The sequence below is a fragment of the Pantherophis guttatus genome, chromosome 18, assembly GCF_059756535.1.
Source record: "Pantherophis guttatus breed Tessera chromosome 18, ASM5975653v1, whole genome shotgun sequence".
NCBI lineage: Eukaryota > Metazoa > Chordata > Lepidosauria > Squamata > Colubridae > Pantherophis > Pantherophis guttatus.
Window position 1 is genome coordinate 9,376,756 of NC_142080.1, and position 11,591 is coordinate 9,388,346.

Below are 11,591 nucleotides of genomic sequence, written 5' to 3' on the forward strand. Positions count from 1 at the left end.
TCTAATTTCTAGTTATGTTTGATTCATAACGGCCCTATGCCATTAATATCATTTATTCCAGACTTTATAAAATTCGGTGTCTTCCTTTTCTTTTAACTCTTTGGTCAGTCTGTCCATTTCCGCACATTGTGTAATTTTTTTTTTTTTAATTTGATTTATATGCCGCCCCTTCTCCGGAGATTCAGGGAGGCTTACAATACGTTAAGCAATAGCCTTCATACTTTTTGTATATTTATACAAAGTCAGCTTATTGCCCCCACAAACTGGGTCCTCATTTTACCTACCTTAGAAAGGATGGAAGGCTGAGTCAACCTTGAGCCTTGGCGAGATTCGAACCTGCAGTAATTGCAGGCAGCTGGTCTTAATAACAGGGTGCTTTAGACCACTGTACTACCAAGGCTCTAATTTTGTCTATTATTTCTTCTTCCGTTGGGATTTTTTCCAGCTTCCAATTTTTAGCGTATATTATCCTTGCTGCCGTTATAATATGTATTAACAGGTATTTTATTTCTTTGGGGTAAGATTTTGTGAAGATTCCTAGCAGAAAGGTTTCGGGTTTATCATCTATTTGTATTTTGGTGATTTAATCTAGCCATTTCTTAATAGTGGACCAAAATTTCTTTGCCGCTGGGCATGTCCACCATAGGTGGTGAAAGGTACCTTGTGGGTTCTTACATTTCCAACACACCGAACTATTTTTTGGGTTTATTTTGGCCAGTCTTGTAGGTGAGATATGCCACCTATAAAACATCTTTAGCTGGTTCTCCTTGCATGCCACCGCCAGTGTTGTTTTTGTATTCATTTGCCAGAGTATTTGTATTCTCCAAGTCTATTGAGTATTTGAAGTTTTGCATCCATTTAATCATTGTAAGTTTGACTATTTCCTCCTCCATGTTATATCTTAACAGAAATTTATAGAAATTAGATAGAACAAAAGTATAAACGTGCATATAATTTGTATATAAACCTGAAGTCTCAGAGAGGAGAAGAGAGGAGAGGATAAAGAAGTAAAAAGAAAATATTATGTTAGGATTTAAGGGAATAAGAAAGCTGTATTACTGGAAAGACCATTACGAAACAGACGCTTCAAATGATTGACTATTTATAACTGTTTATTGTATAATGTATATTTTTGTTTTTTGTTTTGTTTTTGTCATTTGTGTCTAATGTGTTTTTTCTTTATCTGTTTTAATAAAGTTTATAATTTTTTTTTTAAAAAAAGAGGGCTGGGAAAATATCGACAGACCCCTCGCATCCTGGACATCAACTGTTTCAACTCCTACCCTCAAAACGACGCTATATAGAGCACTGCACACCAGAACATCTAGACACAAGGACAGTTTTTTCCCAAAAGCCATCACTCTGCTAAACAAATAATTCCCACAATACTGTCAAACTAGTTACTAAGACTGTATTACTATTATTCTTCTCTTCCTTACTAGCACCTACCTCTTCCCACTGTATGACTATATGACTATAACCATGTTGCTTGTATCTTTCAAATTATATTGCTTTTATTTGTTTCCTAGTACAATTTGATAGCTTATTAGTAACCTTCACTATCACTAAGTGTTGTATCTCTTTATTCTTAATGAATGTATTTTATTTTCCTTATGTACACCGAGAGCCTATGCACCAAAGACAAATTCCTTGTTTATCCAATCTCACTGGGCCAATGAAGAATTCCATTCCATTCCATTCCATATATTCTATTCTATTCTATTCTATTCTATTCTATTCTATTCTATTCTATTCTATTCTATTCTATTCTATTCCATTCCATTCTTCATCTGACATGTAGCTTCTATCCTTTTTTTCCCTGTATTTCCTCTATATTGCCACTAAAGGGAGCCCTTGGCTAGCAAATTTAAGATTTACCTCGCAGGTAGTCCTCAACGTACGACCACAAAATTTATGTCTCGCCTTAACAAATGCGAGACATTTGTTAAGTGAGCTTTGCCCCGTTATTCCATATTTTCTATTCTATTCTATTCTATTCTATTCTATTCCATATTTATTATTCTATTCTATTCTATTCTATTCTATTCTATTCTATTCTATTCTATTCTATTCTATTCTATTCTATTCTATTCTATATTTATTATTCTATTCTATTCTATTCTATTCTATTCTATTCTATTCTATTCTATTCCATTCCATTCCATTCCATTCCATTCCATTCCATATTTTCTATTCTATTCTATTCTATTCTATTCTATTCTATTCTATTCTATTCTATTCTATTCTATTCTATTCTATTCTATTCTATTCCATTCCATATTTTCTATTCTATTCTATTCTATTCTATTCTATTCTATTCTATTCTATTCTATTCTATTCTATTCCATTCCATTCCATTCCATTCCATTCCATATTTTCTATTCTATTCTATTCTATTCTATTCTATTCTATTCTATTCTATTCTATTCTATTCCATATTTTCTTTTCTATTCTATTCTATTCTATTCTATTCCATATTTATTATTCTATTCTATTCCATTCCATTCCATTCCATTCCATTCCATTCCATATTTTCTATTCTATTCTATTCTATTCTATTCTATTCTATTCTATTCTATTCTATTCTATTCTATTCTATTCTATTCTATTCCATCCCATCCCATCCCATATTTTCTATTCTATTCTATTCTATTCTATTCTATTCTATTCTATTCTATTCTATTCTATTCTATTCTATTCTATTCTATTCCATTCCATTCCATTCCATATTTTCTATTCTATTCTATTCTATTCTATTCTATTCTATTCTATTCTATTCTATTCTATTCTATTCCATCCCATCCCATCCCATATTTTCTATTCTATTCTATTCTATTCTATTCTATTCTATTCTATTCTATTCTATTCTATTCTATTCTATTCTATTCTATTCTATTCTATTCTATTCTAGTCTAGTCTATTCTATTCTATTCTATTCTATTCCATCCCATCCCATCCCATATTTTCTATTCTATTCTATTCTATTCTATTCTATTCTATTCTATTCTATTCTATTCTATTCTATTCTATTCTATTCTATTCCATCCCATCCCATCCCATATTTTCTATTCTATTCTATTCTATTCTATTCTATTCTATTCTATTCTATTCTATTCTATTCTATTCTATTCTATTCTATTCTAGTCTAGTCTAGTCTAGTCTAGTCTAGTCTAGTCTAGTCTAGTCTAGTCTAGTCTATTCCATCCCATCCCATCCCATATTTTCTATTCTATTCTATTCTACTCTACATTTATTCTATGTTTTACTATTCAATTCTACTCTTCTCTCTCTACTCTACATTTATTTTATTCTACTCTTCTCTACTCTACATTTATTCTATATTTTACTATTCTAATTCATCCATTCCATTCCATTCCACCCCACTCCACCCCACTCCACTCAACTTCTATTCTTTGTGGCAGAAAACACTGAAGTTGGCCAGGTCCTTCACGCCACCAAGTTCAACATCGGCTCATATAAGAATTCAGTCGGAGCATTCCTGACAGATGTCACCAAGAGAGTGACACAGGTGAGACCTTCCGGGCAGTTTCTCAGCTTTGCCAGCCAGACGTCTGGACATCAGCTCCCAGAATTCCCCAGCCAAGTGGGTCCTTCGTGTAGCTAAAGGCAGCTCCTGAAATATTGGAACATTGCTAGGATGTCACCCCTCACTGTTCTGAATTGAAATCGTCCATGAAAATAATTAAAACTTCCTTTGCAGAGGTGGCTGCTGAGCTCAGACACGGCAGGTTTGATCAATTAAACTGCAAATAGATAATCAGAATTTGGTATCCAATCTCACCTCCTCATTCCCTGGAAGTTGCTTACATTCCTGGATCATCTTCTTATATATCCTTTTCTCACCGGTCTCCTTTTTACATTCTGTTTCAACCAACTCCATAGTAAGATGGTATTTGACCCCAGTAATTACCTGAATTTAAAAATAAGTACACGGCCTTTTAATTCATTAGAAAACCTGATCGGCTTCATCGGTTGCAACCCGGAAAGCACTTTATGCCTTGAGAGCAGCAAGAGCATCAGTTCAAGAGGAAATATTTCCATATCAGATACAAACAGCAGAAATCATGGCCTTTTGGGCCACAATAACAATCCTTCCCTTAGAAAACCCCCCCAAGCTCCCTCCAGCCCACCCCAACCCTTCTATTAAGAGCCCTGGAGGCACAGTGGTTAGAATGCAGCATTGCAGGTTAACTCTGCCAACTGCCAGCAGTTCGATCCTGACTGGCTCAAGGGTGACTCAACCTTCCATCCTTCCAAGGTTGGTAAAATGAGGACCTGGATGATTGGGGGCAAGATGCCTACTTTGTAAACAGCTTAGAGAAGGCTGCAAAGCACCGTGAAGTGGTATATAAGTCTAAGTGTCATTCCTTCCTTCCTTCCTTCCTTCCTTCCTTCCTTCCTTCCTTCCTTCCTTCCTTCCTTCCTTCCTTCCTTCCTTCCTTCCTTTCTCTTTGGGGCAGCCCCTCAAATAGCAAACACCGCTATCATGTCACCCCTAATATTTTGAATGGAAGTCGTCCATGAAAATAATTAAAATCCCCTTTACAGAGACGGCTGCTGAGCTCAGACAAGGCAGGAAATCACTTGATTTAATTTACCAGTTAAACCACAAATATATAATCGGAACTTGGCATCTAATCTCACCGGCTAATTCCCTGGAGGTTGCTTACATTGCTGGATCTTCTTATATACCTTTGTCTTACTGGTTTTCTTTTTACATTTTGTTTCCACCAACTCTACCTTAAGATGGGGTTCATCCCTATTATCCACCTGGATTTAAAAATAAGTACAGGACCTTTTAATTAGTTACAAATCATGATCGGCTTCATCGGCTGCAACCCGGAAAGCACTTTATGCCTTGAGAGCAGCAAGAACATCAGTTCAAGAGGAAAAATTTCCGTTTCAGATACAAACAGCAGAAGTCATGGCTGTTTGGTCCACGATAACAGCCCTTTCTGTCCACAATCCAAAAATCCTCCCTGGGAAGACCCACCCAAAAAAACCTGCCTCCTGTCCCCCCACCCCAATTCTCTTCCATTGTATTTCGTCCTTGACTAAGATTGTGTTTTAAGAATGGAGTTGGAAGGGACCTTGGAGGCTTTTTTTTTTTTTAATTTGATTTATATGCCGCCCTTCTCCGGAGACTCAGGGCGGCTTACAGTGCGCTAAGCAAGAGCCTTCATACTTTTGTATATTTTATACAAAGTCAGCTTATTGCCCCCACAAACTGGGTCCTCATTTAACCTACCTTAGAAAGGATGGAAGGCTGAGTCAACCTTGAGCCTTGGAGAGATTCGAACCAGCAGTAAATTGCAGGCAGCTGTGTTAATAACAGGGTGCTTTAAACCACTGTAGTACCAAGGCTTCTAGTCCATCCCCCTATTTTAGCAGGAGAATATTATTCCATTCTGAACAAATGGCTGTCCTATCTCTTCTTAAAATCCTTTTAAAAACTGGAACGGAACAGAACAGAACAGAACAGAACAGAATATTCTATTCTATAGAATAGAATAGAATAGAATAGAATAGAATAGAATAGAATAGAATAGAATAGAATAGAATAGAATAGAATAGAATTCAGAATAGAATAGAATAGAATAGAATAGAATAGAATTCAGAATAGAATAGAATAGAATAGAATAGAATAGAATAGAATAGAATAGAATTCAGAATAGAATAGAATAGAATAGAATAGAATAGAATAGAATAGAATAGAATAGAATAGAATAGAATTCAGAATAGAATAGAATAGAATAGAATAGAATTCAGAATAGAATAGAATAGAATAGAATAGAATAGAATAGAATAGAATAGAATAGAATTCAGAATAGAATAGAATAGAATAGAATAGAATAGAATAGAATAGAATAGAATAGAATAGAATTCAGAATAGAATAGAATAGAATAGAATAGAATAGAATAGAATAGAATAGAATTCAGAATAGAATAGAATAGAATAGAATAGAATAGAATTCAGAATAGAATAGAATAGAATAGAATAGAATAGAATAACCGAGTTGGAAGGGACCTTGGAGGTCTTCTAGTCCAACCCCCTGCTTAGGCAGGAAACCCTACACCACTTCAGACAAATGGTGATCCAACATCTTCTTAAAAACTTTCCATGTTGGAGCATTCACAACTTCTGGAGGCAGGTTGTTCCACGGATTGATTGTTCTAACTATCAGGAATTTTCTCCTTAGTTCTAATTTGCTTTTCTCCTTGATTAGTTTCTACCCGTTGCTTCTTGTCCTGCCCTCAGGTGCTTTGGAGAATAGCTTGACTCCCTCTTCTTTGGGGCAGCCCCTGAGATATTGGAAGATGCTCTCCTGTCTCCCCTGGTCTTTCTCTTCATCAAACTAGACATACCCAGTTCCTGCAACCGTTCTTCGTATGTTTTAGCCTCTAGTCCCCTCATCCTCTTTGTTGCTCTTCTTTGCACTCTTTCCAGAGTCTCCACATCTTTTTTACATCATGGTGACCAAAACCGGATGCCATATTCCTAGTGTGCAACATCCCCCTCTTAGCATTACACAAGTCCCATGCAAATCCCATTGAGGTAGGGGTTGGACTAGAGGACCTCCAAGGCCCCATCCAATTCTGTTATTCTGTATTCCATTCATTCATTCATTTATTTTATTTCATTTTTGGATTTATCTACCGCCCTCCTCCCGAAGGACTCGGGGCGGGGAACAGCCCAAAAGATAAAACACACAAACCACACAATTTAAAAGACAATATAAAACCCATTCAATAATTTGGCCCAAAACAAATTAAAACACCCCTAAGGTTTTAAAACAAAATTTAAAAATTTACAATCAAAAGGAGAGTTTAGGCCAGGCCAGCCTGTTGAAATAAAAAGGTCTTATTTATTTATTTATTTATTTATTTTATTCAATTTGTATACCGCCCTTCTCCTAGGGGACTCAGGGCGGTGCACAGCCAGAACTAAAACACATACCAAATACAAAATTTAAAATTATTAAAAGAATTACATACTTCGGCCCAAATTTAAAACAATTCGAATTAAAACCCATTGACAAATTAAAAGCTAAAAAACTAAAAAAGATTAAGAAAGTGGGGGGGGGGTTTCACGCCAGCCCTGTCTTGAGGGAACGGCGGAAGGTGCATAAATCCGGGATCCTCCATATCTCCGGGGTCCGTATCTCCGGGATCTCCGTATCTCGGGGGGGGGGAGCTCATTCCAGATGGCAGGTGCCCCCACAGAGAAGGCTCTCCCCCTGGGAGGCCGCCTCTTAATTCATCCTCTTAATCAAGGGAGTTTCTTACCAGCTTTCCTTTGCAGTCAAAATTTCCCTTCTTGAAACCTCTCTCTCGCTTGCTTCAAATGTGTCCACGGATTATCTTCTTTAGATCTCTCTCCCCCACCCCCAAACTCCATATCCCCCCCCCCACATCTATTTAGAATGATGCCCAGACACCCCTTGGCTGTAAACTCTCCATGGGGTGGAGGGGGGGGGGAAGGGGTCTTGCTCTCCAGACATTTGAGGGCGAAAATCCGGGGGGGGTTGGGAGGCAACTCCTCATTGTCCACCTGTCTCAAAGTAACCTTGGCTTATGCTTAGGAAACACACAACTAGGGTAACAGAATAACGGAAGGGACCTGGTAGGTCATCTAGTCCAGCCCACTGCCGTCCCAGCCAAGCAGGAGAATCTGACACCATTTCTGATGGATGGGCATTCCAGGCTCTTCTTGAAAGCTTCTTGAAAACTAGCAGGAGCAGACGCTTAGTATCCGCCATAGAGGAGGGGGAGGGCTTCCTTTCCTTGGTTTGGAGTGTGTGTGACAATCCTGGTTTTGGGGGGGAGGGTTCCCCACATCCTCATTGTCCAGGTGGCTAAAGGTAGCCTTGTCTTCTGCTTAGGAAACACACAACCGGGCTAAGAGATTAAGAGAGCTGGAAGGGACCTTGGAGGTCATCTAGTCCAACCCCAACCCCCCACCCATAGCCCTTGGCTCCTGCTCAGGAAATACACAACTAGCAGGAGTGATGGCATTGTGTAGCAGAGTGCCGAGTAGTAAGTCAACTATCTTGCCCCCTCCTTCCGACTTCAGCCTAACCTCAACTAGGGGGGAGAATTGGGCCGAAGGGGAACCCAAAGCCCGCAGAGGCGGAGAGCACTTGGGCAGCGGAGACGATCCAGCCATGGGGGTGGGGCGGGGCTTCTTGGAGAATGGGCGTGGCCTCCGCGCAGGTGAGCGCCGCTCCCACCTGAGGCTCCTTGCACATATAAGGCAAATCTGTCGAGCTGGCTCTGTTTCCCCGCCTCCCAGCGACCCTCTCTCTCTCTCTCTCCCCAGCCCCATGGTGCGTTCCGGGATGCTGGTCCTTTGCGTCTTGGGTGCCCTCTTGATGCTGTTCCCACAGATGCTCCTGGGGACCACCCCGGGTCTTTCCACGGTGGCTGTCACTGATCCAGGGGTGCAGAGAGCCCTCTCCAACCTGGTGCGGCAATACAATCGCCGCAGAACTGACAGCCTCAACTATTTCAAGGTGCTCCGTGTTGTGCAAGCGGAGCAACAGGTGTGTGCCAGGAGGTTGGGGGTGGGTGGGTGGGTGGGTGGGTAGGTGGGCAACCTAAGTTGGATCCTTGGACCTTGTTTCCAAAGTCAGCAATCTTCTTGCCCCTAACAATCTGGGTCCTCATGGGAAGGACAGTAGGTTGAGTCAAACTTGAGCGGGTCAGGATCGAACTGCTGTCAGTGGGCAGAATTAGCCTGCAAAACCTGCAGGGTGGTCTGGTGGCTCAGCAGACTGATAGCATTGTGATTAACACCAGCTGTCTGCAATTACTGCAAGTTCGAATCTCCCCAGGCTCAAGGTTGACTCAGCCTTCCATCCTTTCTAAGGTAGGTAAAATGAGGACCCAGTTTGTGGAGGCAATAAGCTGACTTTGTATAAAAATATACAAAAGAATGAAGGCTATTGCTTAACGCCTTGTAAGCTGCCCTGAGTCTCCGGAGAAGGGCGGCATATAAATCATTTTTTTAAAAAACAGCTGCATTCTAAGAGAAAGGAACGACGGAAGGAAGGAAAAAAAGGAAGGAAGGTAGGTAGGTAACAATAACACAAGACTGACATACTACTTCACGGTGCCTTACGGCTCTCTTTCGGCAGTTTGAAGAGTCAGCCTCTTGCCCCTAACGATCTGGGTCCTCGTTTTACCGACCTTGGAAGGACGGAAGGCTGAGTCACCGTTGAGCCAGTCAGGATCGAACTCCTGGCAGTTGGAGTTAATAGAAGGGCTCTTAATAGAAAGGTTTGCGGGGGGTGGGTGGGTGATGCTGGAGGGAGCTTAGGGGGTTTTCTATAGGGAGGATTGTTGCAACCAATTTATTTTATTTTTTAATTTTACTTCAAATTTATATATGAAGCGGATCGTGTTTTCTAATGAATTAAAAAGCCGTGTACTTCTTTTTAAATCCAGGTGGTAAATGGGAAGCTACGCGAATACCATATTAAGGTGACTATGCTGAAAACAATATGTCTAAAGCAGAAACGTAGCTTGACGTTTAAAAGCATCCAGAAGTGTGAGACACTTCCAGGATCTCAACAGGTAAGATCAGATGCCAAATTCCGATTATCTATTTGCGGTTTAATTTTTTATTTTTTTTTTAATTTGATTTATATGCCGCCCTTCTCCGGAGACTCAGGGCGGCTTACAATGCGTTAAGCAATAGCCTTCATCCTTTTGTATATTTATACAAAGTCAGCTTATGGTCCCCACAATCCGAGTCCTCATTTTACCTACCTTAGAAAGGATGGAAGGCTGAGTCAACCTTGAGCCTGGTAAGATTCGAACCTGCAGTAATTGCAGGCAGCTGGTTTTAATAACAGGGTGCTTTAGACCACTGTACTACCAAGGCTCTATTGATCAAACCTTCCTTTGTTTGAGCTCAGCAGCCACCTCTGCAAAGTTAGGTTTTCATTATTTTCATGGACGATTTCAATTCAAAACATTGGGGGATGAGACGATAGCGGTGTTTGCTATTTGAAGGGCTGCCCAAAAGAAAAACGGGGTCAGCCTACAATATTAAAAAAAATATATATTTAACAAAGGATGTTGAGACTCTGGAAAGAGTGCAGAGAAGAGCCAACAAGGATGATGAGGGGACTGGAGACAAAAACATAGGAAGAACGGTTGCAGGAATTGGGTATGTTTAGTTTAATGAAAAGAAGGACCAGGGGAGACAGGATAGCAATATTCCCATATTTGAGGGGCTGCCACAAAGAGGAGGGGGTCAACTTATTTTCCAAAGCACCTGAGGGTAGGACAAGAAGCAACGGATGGAAACTTTGGAAAGAAAGAAGCAACCTAGAACTAAGGAGAAACTTCCTAACAGTGAGAAAAATTAAGCATGGAGCTGCTTTCCTCCAGAAGTTATGGATGCTCCATCACTGGAAGTTTATTGAAACGACAAATGTTTCTCTGAAATGCTACAGGGTTCCTTGTTTGAACAAGGGGTTGGACTACATGATCTCCAAGGTCCCTTCCAACTTTGTTTTTCTCTTTCATTCCTTTCCAGATAACAAACGTCTACTTTATTCTCGACGTTTCACAAGAACATTGACATTCCCTGCCTGTTGCCGAGCTGGACCTCCGCAGGAGCTCTTCTGCTCCGGCTAAGGATTCTGAGGGTGTCCAGCAGCCGAGCAACATCTGGGTTGCAAACTGGCTTCACACCAAGCTCTGCTTCTTCTGGCACCAATCAAGAATGAGACGGTTTGCTTCAGCCCAAATTCCCATCTTCTGGGTTTCTGAAATGATTCCTTGACATCCAGGGAGGCCTTTTCCTGCCCTTCTCCTCTTTTCTATCATTTTCATCTTTGAGAAGAATCAATATTCTGCTATTTGGGTTCATTCATCTTAATAAAGCTTTTGTCCTGATGTTTCCAGCTTGTGTGCCTTTTTTGTCCAAATCCCGTCCAACCTTCCGGTTTTGACACCCACAGCACAAGGACACCATGGCTTGTCCAAGAAAGTCCAGCTGGGGGAAATGGGGGTCTCCCTGGGCTTCTGCTTTGCCCGTCCATGTGGTCTTTTTTAACCCATGACTCTCCCACCTGGGAGGAAGGGAGGCCATCAGAGACCCCTGAAGCATCCTTGGATGGAACTGTCATCAAGTCCAGCGGTGGTCCATGAGAAAATTTTGGTGGTCCGCAGAAAAATTATTTCCATTTTTTATATTGCACTCAATCAGGGGTCCTCAAACTACGGCCCCTGGGCTGGATATGTGCAATGAATGTTTGTGTTGCTGCAGAGAGTCTCCCCCTTCGGGGTCTTTTTGTGAGGGTCGGAGGGGGGCAGAAATTCCGGTTTGGGGTCTGCTTCGGCCTCCTGGTGGGGGGCTTTGGGCGAAGGCTGGAGGGAAGAGCCACCGGTGGAGAAGAGCCGGAGGGCCTCGTTCCAGTGGGACTGCCTCATGGCCTGGAACTGGCTGACCATCTCAGCCGGCTGAGCCTCCAGGCGCCGGTACCTGGCCTTGCACTCCCGCAGGTCTCCCCTCTGCTTGGAAAGCCTATGCTCCTAGTCCTCAGTGAGGTGCTTCT

The 11,591-nt window shown here is 41.0% G+C and overlaps 1 pseudogene; it reads right to left on the reverse strand.

The window, feature by feature from the left end:
* Positions 1–3,484: 3,484 nt before the first annotated feature.
* LOC132709274 (cystatin pseudogene) overlaps positions 3,485–11,591 on the reverse strand; it is a 63,480-nt pseudogene continuing 55,373 nt past the window's right edge.